Below are 13,316 nucleotides of genomic sequence, written 5' to 3' on the forward strand. Positions count from 1 at the left end.
TCTCTCAGTCGTTTATCGTGCTTGTCGTTTTGATATAGGCCGATTTGAGAGCGTCAGCTCTCGCGTCAGCTGAGCAAAGTCGAGACAAGTCGAGACACACTAAGGGCTGGTATGCAGCGAGTAAGAGGGGGGAAAAAAACAATAATTTAAGAGCGCGCGGCAAAAGTACTCATACGCGAAATTAAAAGCCTGCTGCGGTGGCCGGGAATCGAACCCGGATCAACTGCTTGGAAGGCAACTATGCTGACCATTACACCACCACCGCACAAGCGAGCGCCCCGCCTCCGCGCTGTGTCGGCTTCCCGCCTGTCGGCAGCGGCCGAAGGTGATCGTACCTGGCAGGCGCATTTCGAGGTAGGCTAGGGGAGCACATCCAGACGCATTCGGACAGCGTATCCGCGCACATTTCGCATCCTTTGGCAAGAGTCGGCGCCGGCGACGCAACAGTACGCAGAGGACCGCGTTCTGGAGGCATTTTTAAGCAGTGCCGTGCAGTGCAGTGCAGGATTCAGCGTCTGCAGCGTCTTCTGCACAGAATGCTACGGCGCTTGACGGCAGCCCCACTTTCCCTTGAGACATCTGCTCGGGAAGCAGCGTGAAGTTACCGCTGGCCCGAGCATCGGTGGTTCAGTGGTAGAATGCTCGCCTGCCACGCGGGCGGCCCGGGTTCGATTCCCGGCCGATGCATCATTTTGCTTTCCCGCGATAATGCTGCCGCAACACCGCAATCAACTGGGCCGGCAATGAACGTGTAGCAACAGAACACGTTATCCAGGAAGTACAGTGTTTCTACGTCTAATATTGGGTACGCAACTTACCCAGTTTCCAGGAGAAACGGTTCACCCGTGCCTCGGTAGCGCAGTAGGCAGCGCGTAAGTCTCATAATCTTAAGGTCGTGAGTTCGATCCTCACCCGGGGCATTTAATTTTCTGTGACTGATGGTGGTGCTGTTGCTAGGGCGCCAACGTATTTCTTGTTTGTTATCCACAACGTTTCAACGCTTCAGCGGGAAAATGTTTACTTCCTCTTATTGCTACTTACAGCTTCCCTTTTCCTCTTCTTCCAGCACAGCATGAAGCCAAAAGCATTGCTCTGCGACGTTTGAGGTGCGCGCCTTGCCAGTCAGTATGTGCAAAGATGCTCGCAAAGAGAGAAGGGCGCCGACGTGGCACTCGACACGAAATGCGACAAGCGACCGTACGAACGGTCCAATGGAACGGCCACATCCGGTGTGGTCTAGTGGCTAGGATACCTGGCTTTCACCCAGGAGGCCCGGGTTCGATTCCCGGTACCGGAACGTAATTTTTTTCCACACGAATCGTGACAAGTTTGAGCTGTCCGAGCGGCCGTTTCCCGTCCTGCTCGCAATATAGCTACTGTTTCGTGACCGTCAGCAGAATATAGACTAGGGAAGCAGACACACGACGACCATAGAAATGGTGTATGGCTTCATGCCAGCCGTTTCCAGTTTAGGGCTGAGCAACTGCATCTGCCGAGGCCCGTTAGCTCAGTTGGTTAGAGCGTCGTGCTAATAACGCGAAGGTCGCGGGTTCGATCCCCCCACGGGCCACTACTCTTTTACTACTACGAAAAGGCAGCGCCGATTTCAGCTGGCGAGTGTGATGACCAAAAGATCATCACCATGCGTGGAAGTTGACAGAGGATCCGAACCCGACTTGTCGGGAAGCGCTACAGCATTCACTCGGCAATGGGCATAATATTTTGAATACACTGGTTCTCAACCGATGAAGAGAAAATGAAAGAAAATGTCTGATTGCCGATGCGTAACAACTTTGGCCCTTGTCAGTACTTGGGCGGGTGAGCGCGTGGGAACACAGTGTACTATTGGCAGTTTTACTTCCTATTTTTCTTTTCGGAGCTACAGCCCGATTCGGTGAGGGAGACGCCACCGTGAAATGAAGGGGCGTGCTGTGTGTCCATCGCCTCGCCTCTCCTCCCCTCTCTCAGTCGTTTATCGTGCTTGTCGTTTTGATATAGGCCGATTTGAGAGCGTCAGCTCTCGCGTCAGCTGAGCAAAGTCGAGACAAGTCGAGACACACTAAGGGCTGGTATGCAGCGAGTAAGAGGGGGGAAAAAAACAATAATTTAAGAGCGCGCGGCAAAAGTACTCATACGCGAAATTAAAAGCCTGCTGCGGTGGCCGGGAATCGAACCCGGATCAACTGCTTGGAAGGCAACTATGCTGACCATTACACCACCACCGCACAAGCGAGCGCCCCGCCTCCGCGCTGTGTCGGCTTCCCGCCTGTCGGCAGCGGCCGAAGGTGATCGTACCTGGCAGGCGCATTTCGAGGTAGGCTAGGGGAGCACATCCAGACGCATTCGGACAGCGTATCCGCGCACATTTCGCATCCTTTGGCAAGAGTCGGCGCCGGCGACGCAACAGTACGCAGAGGACCGCGTTCTGGAGGCATTTTTAAGCAGTGCCGTGCAGTGCAGTGCAGGATTCAGCGTCTGCAGCGTCTTCTGCACAGAATGCTACGGCGCTTGACGGCAGCCCCACTTTCCCTTGAGACATCTGCTCGGGAAGCAGCGTGAAGTTACCGCTGGCCCGAGCATCGGTGGTTCAGTGGTAGAATGCTCGCCTGCCACGCGGGCGGCCCGGGTTCGATTCCCGGCCGATGCATCATTTTGCTTTCCCGCGATAATGCTGCCGCAACACCGCAATCAACTGGGCCGGCAATGAACGTGTAGCAACAGAACACGTTATCCAGGAAGTACAGTGTTTCTACGTCTAATATTGGGTACGCAACTTACCCAGTTTCCAGGAGAAACGGTTCACCCGTGCCTCGGTAGCGCAGTAGGCAGCGCGTAAGTCTCATAATCTTAAGGTCGTGAGTTCGATCCTCACCCGGGGCATTTAATTTTCTGTGACTGATGGTGGTGCTGTTGCTAGGGCGCCAACGTATTTCTTGTTTGTTATCCACAACGTTTCAACGCTTCAGCGGGAAAATGTTTACTTCCTCTTATTGCTACTTACAGCTTCCCTTTTCCTCTTCTTCCAGCACAGCATGAAGCCAAAAGCATTGCTCTGCGACGTTTGAGGTGCGCGCCTTGCCAGTCAGTATGTGCAAAGATGCTCGCAAAGAGAGAAGGGCGCCGACGTGGCACTCGACACGAAATGCGACAAGCGACCGTACGAACGGTCCAATGGAACGGCCACATCCGGTGTGGTCTAGTGGCTAGGATACCTGGCTTTCACCCAGGAGGCCCGGGTTCGATTCCCGGTACCGGAACGTAATTTTTTTCCACACGAATCGTGACAAGTTTGAGCTGTCCGAGCGGCCGTTTCCCGTCCTGCTCGCAATATAGCTACTGTTTCGTGACCGTCAGCAGAATATAGACTAGGGAAGCAGACACACGACGACCATAGAAATGGTGTATGGCTTCATGCCAGCCGTTTCCAGTTTAGGGCTGAGCAACTGCATCTGCCGAGGCCCGTTAGCTCAGTTGGTTAGAGCGTCGTGCTAATAACGCGAAGGTCGCGGGTTCGATCCCCCCACGGGCCACTACTCTTTTACTACTACGAAAAGGCAGCGCCGATTTCAGCTGGCGAGTGTGATGACCAAAAGATCATCACCATGCGTGGAAGTTGACAGAGGATCCGAACCCGACTTGTCGGGAAGCGCTACAGCATTCACTCGGCAATGGGCATAATATTTTGAATACACTGGTTCTCAACCGATGAAGAGAAAATGAAAGAAAATGTCTGATTGCCGATGCGTAACAACTTTGGCCCTTGTCAGTACTTGGGCGGGTGAGCGCGTGGGAACACAGTGTACTATTGGCAGTTTTACTTCCTATTTTTCTTTTCGGAGCTACAGCCCGATTCGGTGAGGGAGACGCCACCGTGAAATGAAGGGGCGTGCTGTGTGTCCATCGCCTCGCCTCTCCTCCCCTCTCTCAGTCGTTTATCGTGCTTGTCGTTTTGATATAGGCCGATTTGAGAGCGTCAGCTCTCGCGTCAGCTGAGCAAAGTCGAGACAAGTCGAGACACACTAAGGGCTGGTATGCAGCGAGTAAGAGGGGGGAAAAAAACAATAATTTAAGAGCGCGCGGCAAAAGTACTCATACGCGAAATTAAAAGCCTGCTGCGGTGGCCGGGAATCGAACCCGGATCAACTGCTTGGAAGGCAACTATGCTGACCATTACACCACCACCGCACAAGCGAGCGCCCCGCCTCCGCGCTGTGTCGGCTTCCCGCCTGTCGGCAGCGGCCGAAGGTGATCGTACCTGGCAGGCGCATTTCGAGGTAGGCTAGGGGAGCACATCCAGACGCATTCGGACAGCGTATCCGCGCACATTTCGCATCCTTTGGCAAGAGTCGGCGCCGGCGACGCAACAGTACGCAGAGGACCGCGTTCTGGAGGCATTTTTAAGCAGTGCCGTGCAGTGCAGTGCAGGATTCAGCGTCTGCAGCGTCTTCTGCACAGAATGCTACGGCGCTTGACGGCAGCCCCACTTTCCCTTGAGACATCTGCTCGGGAAGCAGCGTGAAGTTACCGCTGGCCCGAGCATCGGTGGTTCAGTGGTAGAATGCTCGCCTGCCACGCGGGCGGCCCGGGTTCGATTCCCGGCCGATGCATCATTTTGCTTTCCCGCGATAATGCTGCCGCAACACCGCAATCAACTGGGCCGGCAATGAACGTGTAGCAACAGAACACGTTATCCAGGAAGTACAGTGTTTCTACGTCTAATATTGGGTACGCAACTTACCCAGTTTCCAGGAGAAACGGTTCACCCGTGCCTCGGTAGCGCAGTAGGCAGCGCGTAAGTCTCATAATCTTAAGGTCGTGAGTTCGATCCTCACCCGGGGCATTTAATTTTCTGTGACTGATGGTGGTGCTGTTGCTAGGGCGCCAACGTATTTCTTGTTTGTTATCCACAACGTTTCAACGCTTCAGCGGGAAAATGTTTACTTCCTCTTATTGCTACTTACAGCTTCCCTTTTCCTCTTCTTCCAGCACAGCATGAAGCCAAAAGCATTGCTCTGCGACGTTTGAGGTGCGCGCCTTGCCAGTCAGTATGTGCAAAGATGCTCGCAAAGAGAGAAGGGCGCCGACGTGGCACTCGACACGAAATGCGACAAGCGACCGTACGAACGGTCCAATGGAACGGCCACATCCGGTGTGGTCTAGTGGCTAGGATACCTGGCTTTCACCCAGGAGGCCCGGGTTCGATTCCCGGTACCGGAACGTAATTTTTTTCCACACGAATCGTGACAAGTTTGAGCTGTCCGAGCGGCCGTTTCCCGTCCTGCTCGCAATATAGCTACTGTTTCGTGACCGTCAGCAGAATATAGACTAGGGAAGCAGACACACGACGACCATAGAAATGGTGTATGGCTTCATGCCAGCCGTTTCCAGTTTAGGGCTGAGCAACTGCATCTGCCGAGGCCCGTTAGCTCAGTTGGTTAGAGCGTCGTGCTAATAACGCGAAGGTCGCGGGTTCGATCCCCCCACGGGCCACTACTCTTTTACTACTACGAAAAGGCAGCGCCGATTTCAGCTGGCGAGTGTGATGACCAAAAGATCATCACCATGCGTGGAAGTTGACAGAGGATCCGAACCCGACTTGTCGGGAAGCGCTACAGCATTCACTCGGCAATGGGCATAATATTTTGAATACACTGGTTCTCAACCGATGAAGAGAAAATGAAAGAAAATGTCTGATTGCCGATGCGTAACAACTTTGGCCCTTGTCAGTACTTGGGCGGGTGAGCGCGTGGGAACACAGTGTACTATTGGCAGTTTTACTTCCTATTTTTCTTTTCGGAGCTACAGCCCGATTCGGTGAGGGAGACGCCACCGTGAAATGAAGGGGCGTGCTGTGTGTCCATCGCCTCGCCTCTCCTCCCCTCTCTCAGTCGTTTATCGTGCTTGTCGTTTTGATATAGGCCGATTTGAGAGCGTCAGCTCTCGCGTCAGCTGAGCAAAGTCGAGACAAGTCGAGACACACTAAGGGCTGGTATGCAGCGAGTAAGAGGGGGGAAAAAAACAATAATTTAAGAGCGCGCGGCAAAAGTACTCATACGCGAAATTAAAAGCCTGCTGCGGTGGCCGGGAATCGAACCCGGATCAACTGCTTGGAAGGCAACTATGCTGACCATTACACCACCACCGCACAAGCGAGCGCCCCGCCTCCGCGCTGTGTCGGCTTCCCGCCTGTCGGCAGCGGCCGAAGGTGATCGTACCTGGCAGGCGCATTTCGAGGTAGGCTAGGGGAGCACATCCAGACGCATTCGGACAGCGTATCCGCGCACATTTCGCATCCTTTGGCAAGAGTCGGCGCCGGCGACGCAACAGTACGCAGAGGACCGCGTTCTGGAGGCATTTTTAAGCAGTGCCGTGCAGTGCAGTGCAGGATTCAGCGTCTGCAGCGTCTTCTGCACAGAATGCTACGGCGCTTGACGGCAGCCCCACTTTCCCTTGAGACATCTGCTCGGGAAGCAGCGTGAAGTTACCGCTGGCCCGAGCATCGGTGGTTCAGTGGTAGAATGCTCGCCTGCCACGCGGGCGGCCCGGGTTCGATTCCCGGCCGATGCATCATTTTGCTTTCCCGCGATAATGCTGCCGCAACACCGCAATCAACTGGGCCGGCAATGAACGTGTAGCAACAGAACACGTTATCCAGGAAGTACAGTGTTTCTACGTCTAATATTGGGTACGCAACTTACCCAGTTTCCAGGAGAAACGGTTCACCCGTGCCTCGGTAGCGCAGTAGGCAGCGCGTAAGTCTCATAATCTTAAGGTCGTGAGTTCGATCCTCACCCGGGGCATTTAATTTTCTGTGACTGATGGTGGTGCTGTTGCTAGGGCGCCAACGTATTTCTTGTTTGTTATCCACAACGTTTCAACGCTTCAGCGGGAAAATGTTTACTTCCTCTTATTGCTACTTACAGCTTCCCTTTTCCTCTTCTTCCAGCACAGCATGAAGCCAAAAGCATTGCTCTGCGACGTTTGAGGTGCGCGCCTTGCCAGTCAGTATGTGCAAAGATGCTCGCAAAGAGAGAAGGGCGCCGACGTGGCACTCGACACGAAATGCGACAAGCGACCGTACGAACGGTCCAATGGAACGGCCACATCCGGTGTGGTCTAGTGGCTAGGATACCTGGCTTTCACCCAGGAGGCCCGGGTTCGATTCCCGGTACCGGAACGTAATTTTTTTCCACACGAATCGTGACAAGTTTGAGCTGTCCGAGCGGCCGTTTCCCGTCCTGCTCGCAATATAGCTACTGTTTCGTGACCGTCAGCAGAATATAGACTAGGGAAGCAGACACACGACGACCATAGAAATGGTGTATGGCTTCATGCCAGCCGTTTCCAGTTTAGGGCTGAGCAACTGCATCTGCCGAGGCCCGTTAGCTCAGTTGGTTAGAGCGTCGTGCTAATAACGCGAAGGTCGCGGGTTCGATCCCCCCACGGGCCAATACTCTTTTACTACTACGAAAAGGCAGCGCCGATTTCAGCTGGCGAGTGTGATGACCAAAAGATCATCACCATGCGTGGAAGTTGACAGAGGATCCGAACCCGACTTGTCGGGAAGCGCTACAGCATTCACTCGGCAATGGGCATAATATTTTGAATACACTGGTTCTCAACCGATGAAGAGAAAATGAAAGAAAATGTCTGATTGCCGATGCGTAACAACTTTGGCCCTTGTCAGTACTTGGGCGGGTGAGCGCGTGGGAACACAGTGTACTATTGGCAGTTTTACTTCCTATTTTTCTTTTCGGAGCTACAGCCCGATTCGGTGAGGGAGACGCCACCGTGAAATGAAGGGGCGTGCTGTGTGTCCATCGCCTCGCCTCTCCTCCCCTCTCTCAGTCGTTTATCGTGCTTGTCGTTTTGATATAGGCCGATTTGAGAGCGTCAGCTCTCGCGTCAGCTGAGCAAAGTCGAGACAAGTCGAGACACACTAAGGGCTGGTATGCAGCGAGTAAGAGGGGGGAAAAAAACAATAATTTAAGAGCGCGCGGCAAAAGTACTCATACGCGAAATTAAAAGCCTGCTGCGGTGGCCGGGAATCGAACCCGGATCAACTGCTTGGAAGGCAACTATGCTGACCATTACACCACCACCGCACAAGCGAGCGCCCCGCCTCCGCGCTGTGTCGGCTTCCCGCCTGTCGGCAGCGGCCGAAGGTGATCGTACCTGGCAGGCGCATTTCGAGGTAGGCTAGGGGAGCACATCCAGACGCATTCGGACAGCGTATCCGCGCACATTTCGCATCCTTTGGCAAGAGTCGGCGCCGGCGACGCAACAGTACGCAGAGGACCGCGTTCTGGAGGCATTTTTAAGCAGTGCCGTGCAGTGCAGTGCAGGATTCAGCGTCTGCAGCGTCTTCTGCACAGAATGCTACGGCGCTTGACGGCAGCCCCACTTTCCCTTGAGACATCTGCTCGGGAAGCAGCGTGAAGTTACCGCTGGCCCGAGCATCGGTGGTTCAGTGGTAGAATGCTCGCCTGCCACGCGGGCGGCCCGGGTTCGATTCCCGGCCGATGCATCATTTTGCTTTCCCGCGATAATGCTGCCGCAACACCGCAATCAACTGGGCCGGCAATGAACGTGTAGCAACAGAACACGTTATCCAGGAAGTACAGTGTTTCTACGTCTAATATTGGGTACGCAACTTACCCAGTTTCCAGGAGAAACGGTTCACCCGTGCCTCGGTAGCGCAGTAGGCAGCGCGTAAGTCTCATAATCTTAAGGTCGTGAGTTCGATCCTCACCCGGGGCATTTAATTTTCTGTGACTGATGGTGGTGCTGTTGCTAGGGCGCCAACGTATTTCTTGTTTGTTATCCACAACGTTTCAACGCTTCAGCGGGAAAATGTTTACTTCCTCTTATTGCTACTTACAGCTTCCCTTTTCCTCTTCTTCCAGCACAGCATGAAGCCAAAAGCATTGCTCTGCGACGTTTGAGGTGCGCGCCTTGCCAGTCAGTATGTGCAAAGATGCTCGCAAAGAGAGAAGGGCGCCGACGTGGCACTCGACACGAAATGCGACAAGCGACCGTACGAACGGTCCAATGGAACGGCCACATCCGGTGTGGTCTAGTGGCTAGGATACCTGGCTTTCACCCAGGAGGCCCGGGTTCGATTCCCGGTACCGGAACGTAATTTTTTTCCACACGAATCGTGACAAGTTTGAGCTGTCCGAGCGGCCGTTTCCCGTCCTGCTCGCAATATAGCTACTGTTTCGTGACCGTCAGCAGAATATAGACTAGGGAAGCAGACACACGACGACCATAGAAATGGTGTATGGCTTCATGCCAGCCGTTTCCAGTTTAGGGCTGAGCAACTGCATCTGCCGAGGCCCGTTAGCTCAGTTGGTTAGAGCGTCGTGCTAATAACGCGAAGGTCGCGGGTTCGATCCCCCCACGGGCCACTACTCTTTTACTACTACGAAAAGGCAGCGCCGATTTCAGCTGGCGAGTGTGATGACCAAAAGATCATCACCATGCGTGGAAGTTGACAGAGGATCCGAACCCGACTTGTCGGGAAGCGCTACAGCATTCACTCGGCAATGGGCATAATATTTTGAATACACTGGTTCTCAACCGATGAAGAGAAAATGAAAGAAAATGTCTGATTGCCGATGCGTAACAACTTTGGCCCTTGTCAGTACTTGGGCGGGTGAGCGCGTGGGAACACAGTGTACTATTGGCAGTTTTACTTCCTATTTTTCTTTTCGGAGCTACAGCCCGATTCGGTGAGGGAGACGCCACCGTGAAATGAAGGGGCGTGCTGTGTGTCCATCGCCTCGCCTCTCCTCCCCTCTCTCAGTCGTTTATCGTGCTTGTCGTTTTGATATAGGCCGATTTGAGAGCGTCAGCTCTCGCGTCAGCTGAGCAAAGTCGAGACAAGTCGAGACACACTAAGGGCTGGTATGCAGCGAGTAAGAGGGGGGAAAAAAACAATAATTTAAGAGCGCGCGGCAAAAGTACTCATACGCGAAATTAAAAGCCTGCTGCGGTGGCCGGGAATCGAACCCGGATCAACTGCTTGGAAGGCAACTATGCTGACCATTACACCACCACCGCACAAGCGAGCGCCCCGCCTCCGCGCTGTGTCGGCTTCCCGCCTGTCGGCAGCGGCCGAAGGTGATCGTACCTGGCAGGCGCATTTCGAGGTAGGCTAGGGGAGCACATCCAGACGCATTCGGACAGCGTATCCGCGCACATTTCGCATCCTTTGGCAAGAGTCGGCGCCGGCGACGCAACAGTACGCAGAGGACCGCGTTCTGGAGGCATTTTTAAGCAGTGCCGTGCAGTGCAGTGCAGGATTCAGCGTCTGCAGCGTCTTCTGCACAGAATGCTACGGCGCTTGACGGCAGCCCCACTTTCCCTTGAGACATCTGCTCGGGAAGCAGCGTGAAGTTACCGCTGGCCCGAGCATCGGTGGTTCAGTGGTAGAATGCTCGCCTGCCACGCGGGCGGCCCGGGTTCGATTCCCGGCCGATGCATCATTTTGCTTTCCCGCGATAATGCTGCCGCAACACCGCAATCAACTGGGCCGGCAATGAACGTGTAGCAACAGAACACGTTATCCAGGAAGTACAGTGTTTCTACGTCTAATATTGGGTACGCAACTTACCCAGTTTCCAGGAGAAACGGTTCACCCGTGCCTCGGTAGCGCAGTAGGCAGCGCGTAAGTCTCATAATCTTAAGGTCGTGAGTTCGATCCTCACCCGGGGCATTTAATTTTCTGTGACTGATGGTGGTGCTGTTGCTAGGGCGCCAACGTATTTCTTGTTTGTTATCCACAACGTTTCAACGCTTCAGCGGGAAAATGTTTACTTCCTCTTATTGCTACTTACAGCTTCCCTTTTCCTCTTCTTCCAGCACAGCATGAAGCCAAAAGCATTGCTCTGCGACGTTTGAGGTGCGCGCCTTGCCAGTCAGTATGTGCAAAGATGCTCGCAAAGAGAGAAGGGCGCCGACGTGGCACTCGACACGAAATGCGACAAGCGACCGTACGAACGGTCCAATGGAACGGCCACATCCGGTGTGGTCTAGTGGCTAGGATACCTGGCTTTCACCCAGGAGGCCCGGGTTCGATTCCCGGTACCGGAACGTAATTTTTTTCCACACGAATCGTGACAAGTTTGAGCTGTCCGAGCGGCCGTTTCCCGTCCTGCTCGCAATATAGCTACTGTTTCGTGACCGTCAGCAGAATATAGACTAGGGAAGCAGACACACGACGACCATAGAAATGGTGTATGGCTTCATGCCAGCCGTTTCCAGTTTAGGGCTGAGCAACTGCATCTGCCGAGGCCCGTTAGCTCAGTTGGTTAGAGCGTCGTGCTAATAACGCGAAGGTCGCGGGTTCGATCCCCCACGGGCCAATACTCTTTTACTACTACGAAAAGGCAGCGCCGATTTCAGCTGGCGAGTGTGATGACCAAAAGATCATCACCATGCGTGGAAGTTGACAGAGGATCCGAACCCGACTTGTCGGGAAGCGCTACAGCATTCACTCGGCAATGGGCATAATATTTTGAATACACTGGTTCTCAACCGATGAAGAGAAAATGAAAGAAAATGTCTGATTGCCGATGCGTAACAACTTTGGCCCTTGTCAGTACTTGGGCGGGTGAGCGCGTGGGAACACAGTGTACTATTGGCAGTTTTACTTCCTATTTTTCTTTTCGGAGCTACAGCCCGATTCGGTGAGGGAGACGCCACCGTGAAATGAAGGGGCGTGCTGTGTGTCCATCGCCTCGCCTCTCCTCCCCTCTCTCAGTCGTTTATCGTGCTTGTCGTTTTGATATAGGCCGATTTGAGAGCGTCAGCTCTCGCGTCAGCTGAGCAAAGTCGAGACAAGTCGAGACACACTAAGGGCTGGTATGCAGCGAGTAAGAGGGGGGAAAAAAACAATAATTTAAGAGCGCGCGCAAAAGTACTCATACGCGAAATTAAAAGCCTGCTGCGGTGGCCGGGAATCGAACCCGGATCAACTGCTTGGAAGGCAACTATGCTGACCATTACACCACCACCGCACAAGCGAGCGCCCCGCCTCCGCGCTGTGTCGGCTTCCCGCCTGTCGGCAGCGGCCGAAGGTGATCGTACCTGGCAGGCGCATTTCGAGGTAGGCTAGGGGAGCACATCCAGACGCATTCGGACAGCGTATCCGCGCACATTTCGCATCCTTTGGCAAGAGTCGGCGCCGGCGACGCAACAGTACGCAGAGGACCGCGTTCTGGAGGCATTTTTAAGCAGTGCCGTGCAGTGCAGTGCAGGATTCAGCGTCTGCAGCGTCTTCTGCACAGAATGCTACGGCGCTTGACGGCAGCCCCACTTTCCCTTGAGACATCTGCTCGGGAAGCAGCGTGAAGTTACCGCTGGCCCGAGCATCGGTGGTTCAGTGGTAGAATGCTCGCCTGCCACGCGGGCGGCCCGGGTTCGATTCCCGGCCGATGCATCATTTTGCTTTCCCGCGATAATGCTGCCGCAACACCGCAATCAACTGGGCCGGCAATGAACGTGTAGCAACAGAACACGTTATCCAGGAAGTACAGTGTTTCTACGTCTAATATTGGGTACGCAACTTACCCAGTTTCCAGGAGAAACGGTTCACCCGTGCCTCGGTAGCGCAGTAGGCAGCGCGTAAGTCTCATAATCTTAAGGTCGTGAGTTCGATCCTCACCCGGGGCATTTAATTTTCTGTGACTGATGGTGGTGCTGTTGCTAGGGCGCCAACGTATTTCTTGTTTGTTATCCACAACGTTTCAACGCTTCAGCGGGAAAATGTTTACTTCCTCTTATTGCTACTTACAGCTTCCCTTTTCCTCTTCTTCCAGCACAGCATGAAGCCAAAAGCATTGCTCTGCGACGTTTGAGGTGCGCGCCTTGCCAGTCAGTATGTGCAAAGATGCTCGCAAAGAGAGAAGGGCGCCGACGTGGCACTCGACACGAAATGCGACAAGCGACCGTACGAACGGTCCAATGGAACGGCCACATCCGGTGTGGTCTAGTGGCTAGGATACCTGGCTTTCACCCAGGAGGCCCGGGTTCGATTCCCGGTACCGGAACGTAATTTTTTTCCACACGAATCGTGACAAGTTTGAGCTGTCCGAGCGGCCGTTTCCCGTCCTGCTCGCAATATAGCTACTGTTTCGTGACCGTCAGCAGAATATAGACTAGGGAAGCAGACACACGACGACCATAGAAATGGTGTATGGCTTCATGCCAGCCGTTTCCAGTTTAGGGCTGAGCAACTGCATCTGCCGAGGCCCGTTAGCTCAGTTGGTTAGAGCGTCGTGCTAATAACGCGAAGGTCGCGGGTTCGATCC

The 13,316-nt window shown here is 54.0% G+C and overlaps 34 non-coding genes across 34 annotated transcripts; 27 read left to right on the top strand and 7 right to left on the bottom strand.

The window, feature by feature from the left end:
- Window positions 1-193: 193 nt before the first annotated feature.
- Trnag-ucc (transfer RNA glycine (anticodon UCC)) lies at window positions 194-265 on the bottom strand. The gene has a single exon. It is a non-coding gene; the product is annotated as a tRNA-Gly (tRNA).
- Window positions 266-616: 351 nt separating this feature from the next.
- Window positions 617-687, top strand: Trnag-gcc (transfer RNA glycine (anticodon GCC)). The gene has a single exon. It is a non-coding gene; the product is annotated as a tRNA-Gly (tRNA).
- A 160-nt stretch (window positions 688-847) lies between these two features.
- Window positions 848-920, top strand: Trnam-cau (transfer RNA methionine (anticodon CAU)). Its single transcript has one exon. It is a non-coding gene; the product is annotated as a tRNA-Met (tRNA).
- Window positions 921-1,225: 305 nt separating this feature from the next.
- Window positions 1,226-1,297, top strand: Trnae-uuc (transfer RNA glutamic acid (anticodon UUC)). The gene has a single exon. It is a non-coding gene; the product is annotated as a tRNA-Glu (tRNA).
- Window positions 1,298-1,496: 199 nt separating this feature from the next.
- Trnai-aau (transfer RNA isoleucine (anticodon AAU)) lies at window positions 1,497-1,570 on the top strand. The gene has a single exon. It is a non-coding gene; the product is annotated as a tRNA-Ile (tRNA).
- Window positions 1,571-2,153: 583 nt separating this feature from the next.
- On the bottom strand, window positions 2,154-2,225 carry Trnag-ucc (transfer RNA glycine (anticodon UCC)). Its single transcript has one exon. It is a non-coding gene; the product is annotated as a tRNA-Gly (tRNA).
- Window positions 2,226-2,576: 351 nt separating this feature from the next.
- Trnag-gcc (transfer RNA glycine (anticodon GCC)) lies at window positions 2,577-2,647 on the top strand. The gene has a single exon. It is a non-coding gene; the product is annotated as a tRNA-Gly (tRNA).
- A 160-nt stretch (window positions 2,648-2,807) lies between these two features.
- Trnam-cau (transfer RNA methionine (anticodon CAU)) lies at window positions 2,808-2,880 on the top strand. The gene has a single exon. It is a non-coding gene; the product is annotated as a tRNA-Met (tRNA).
- A 305-nt stretch (window positions 2,881-3,185) lies between these two features.
- Window positions 3,186-3,257, top strand: Trnae-uuc (transfer RNA glutamic acid (anticodon UUC)). Its single transcript has one exon. It is a non-coding gene; the product is annotated as a tRNA-Glu (tRNA).
- Window positions 3,258-3,456: 199 nt separating this feature from the next.
- Window positions 3,457-3,530, top strand: Trnai-aau (transfer RNA isoleucine (anticodon AAU)). Its single transcript has one exon. It is a non-coding gene; the product is annotated as a tRNA-Ile (tRNA).
- A 583-nt stretch (window positions 3,531-4,113) lies between these two features.
- Window positions 4,114-4,185, bottom strand: Trnag-ucc (transfer RNA glycine (anticodon UCC)). Its single transcript has one exon. It is a non-coding gene; the product is annotated as a tRNA-Gly (tRNA).
- A 351-nt stretch (window positions 4,186-4,536) lies between these two features.
- Trnag-gcc (transfer RNA glycine (anticodon GCC)) lies at window positions 4,537-4,607 on the top strand. The gene has a single exon. It is a non-coding gene; the product is annotated as a tRNA-Gly (tRNA).
- Window positions 4,608-4,767: 160 nt separating this feature from the next.
- Trnam-cau (transfer RNA methionine (anticodon CAU)) lies at window positions 4,768-4,840 on the top strand. The gene has a single exon. It is a non-coding gene; the product is annotated as a tRNA-Met (tRNA).
- Window positions 4,841-5,145: 305 nt separating this feature from the next.
- Trnae-uuc (transfer RNA glutamic acid (anticodon UUC)) lies at window positions 5,146-5,217 on the top strand. Its single transcript has one exon. It is a non-coding gene; the product is annotated as a tRNA-Glu (tRNA).
- A 199-nt stretch (window positions 5,218-5,416) lies between these two features.
- Window positions 5,417-5,490, top strand: Trnai-aau (transfer RNA isoleucine (anticodon AAU)). The gene has a single exon. It is a non-coding gene; the product is annotated as a tRNA-Ile (tRNA).
- Window positions 5,491-6,073: 583 nt separating this feature from the next.
- Window positions 6,074-6,145, bottom strand: Trnag-ucc (transfer RNA glycine (anticodon UCC)). The gene has a single exon. It is a non-coding gene; the product is annotated as a tRNA-Gly (tRNA).
- Window positions 6,146-6,496: 351 nt separating this feature from the next.
- Window positions 6,497-6,567, top strand: Trnag-gcc (transfer RNA glycine (anticodon GCC)). Its single transcript has one exon. It is a non-coding gene; the product is annotated as a tRNA-Gly (tRNA).
- Window positions 6,568-6,727: 160 nt separating this feature from the next.
- On the top strand, window positions 6,728-6,800 carry Trnam-cau (transfer RNA methionine (anticodon CAU)). Its single transcript has one exon. It is a non-coding gene; the product is annotated as a tRNA-Met (tRNA).
- Window positions 6,801-7,105: 305 nt separating this feature from the next.
- Window positions 7,106-7,177, top strand: Trnae-uuc (transfer RNA glutamic acid (anticodon UUC)). Its single transcript has one exon. It is a non-coding gene; the product is annotated as a tRNA-Glu (tRNA).
- A 199-nt stretch (window positions 7,178-7,376) lies between these two features.
- Window positions 7,377-7,450, top strand: Trnai-aau (transfer RNA isoleucine (anticodon AAU)). Its single transcript has one exon. It is a non-coding gene; the product is annotated as a tRNA-Ile (tRNA).
- Window positions 7,451-8,033: 583 nt separating this feature from the next.
- Window positions 8,034-8,105, bottom strand: Trnag-ucc (transfer RNA glycine (anticodon UCC)). Its single transcript has one exon. It is a non-coding gene; the product is annotated as a tRNA-Gly (tRNA).
- A 351-nt stretch (window positions 8,106-8,456) lies between these two features.
- Window positions 8,457-8,527, top strand: Trnag-gcc (transfer RNA glycine (anticodon GCC)). The gene has a single exon. It is a non-coding gene; the product is annotated as a tRNA-Gly (tRNA).
- Window positions 8,528-8,687: 160 nt separating this feature from the next.
- On the top strand, window positions 8,688-8,760 carry Trnam-cau (transfer RNA methionine (anticodon CAU)). Its single transcript has one exon. It is a non-coding gene; the product is annotated as a tRNA-Met (tRNA).
- A 305-nt stretch (window positions 8,761-9,065) lies between these two features.
- Trnae-uuc (transfer RNA glutamic acid (anticodon UUC)) lies at window positions 9,066-9,137 on the top strand. Its single transcript has one exon. It is a non-coding gene; the product is annotated as a tRNA-Glu (tRNA).
- Window positions 9,138-9,336: 199 nt separating this feature from the next.
- Trnai-aau (transfer RNA isoleucine (anticodon AAU)) lies at window positions 9,337-9,410 on the top strand. Its single transcript has one exon. It is a non-coding gene; the product is annotated as a tRNA-Ile (tRNA).
- A 583-nt stretch (window positions 9,411-9,993) lies between these two features.
- Window positions 9,994-10,065, bottom strand: Trnag-ucc (transfer RNA glycine (anticodon UCC)). The gene has a single exon. It is a non-coding gene; the product is annotated as a tRNA-Gly (tRNA).
- A 351-nt stretch (window positions 10,066-10,416) lies between these two features.
- Trnag-gcc (transfer RNA glycine (anticodon GCC)) lies at window positions 10,417-10,487 on the top strand. The gene has a single exon. It is a non-coding gene; the product is annotated as a tRNA-Gly (tRNA).
- Window positions 10,488-10,647: 160 nt separating this feature from the next.
- Window positions 10,648-10,720, top strand: Trnam-cau (transfer RNA methionine (anticodon CAU)). Its single transcript has one exon. It is a non-coding gene; the product is annotated as a tRNA-Met (tRNA).
- Window positions 10,721-11,025: 305 nt separating this feature from the next.
- Trnae-uuc (transfer RNA glutamic acid (anticodon UUC)) lies at window positions 11,026-11,097 on the top strand. Its single transcript has one exon. It is a non-coding gene; the product is annotated as a tRNA-Glu (tRNA).
- Window positions 11,098-11,296: 199 nt separating this feature from the next.
- Window positions 11,297-11,369, top strand: Trnai-aau (transfer RNA isoleucine (anticodon AAU)). Its single transcript has one exon. It is a non-coding gene; the product is annotated as a tRNA-Ile (tRNA).
- A 582-nt stretch (window positions 11,370-11,951) lies between these two features.
- Trnag-ucc (transfer RNA glycine (anticodon UCC)) lies at window positions 11,952-12,023 on the bottom strand. Its single transcript has one exon. It is a non-coding gene; the product is annotated as a tRNA-Gly (tRNA).
- A 351-nt stretch (window positions 12,024-12,374) lies between these two features.
- On the top strand, window positions 12,375-12,445 carry Trnag-gcc (transfer RNA glycine (anticodon GCC)). The gene has a single exon. It is a non-coding gene; the product is annotated as a tRNA-Gly (tRNA).
- A 160-nt stretch (window positions 12,446-12,605) lies between these two features.
- Window positions 12,606-12,678, top strand: Trnam-cau (transfer RNA methionine (anticodon CAU)). Its single transcript has one exon. It is a non-coding gene; the product is annotated as a tRNA-Met (tRNA).
- Window positions 12,679-12,983: 305 nt separating this feature from the next.
- Window positions 12,984-13,055, top strand: Trnae-uuc (transfer RNA glutamic acid (anticodon UUC)). The gene has a single exon. It is a non-coding gene; the product is annotated as a tRNA-Glu (tRNA).
- The last annotated feature ends 261 nt before the right edge of the window (window positions 13,056-13,316 follow it).

This window comes from Schistocerca cancellata, unplaced genomic scaffold (assembly GCF_023864275.1).
Source record: "Schistocerca cancellata isolate TAMUIC-IGC-003103 unplaced genomic scaffold, iqSchCanc2.1 HiC_scaffold_257, whole genome shotgun sequence".
Lineage (NCBI taxonomy): Eukaryota > Metazoa > Arthropoda > Insecta > Orthoptera > Acrididae > Schistocerca > Schistocerca cancellata.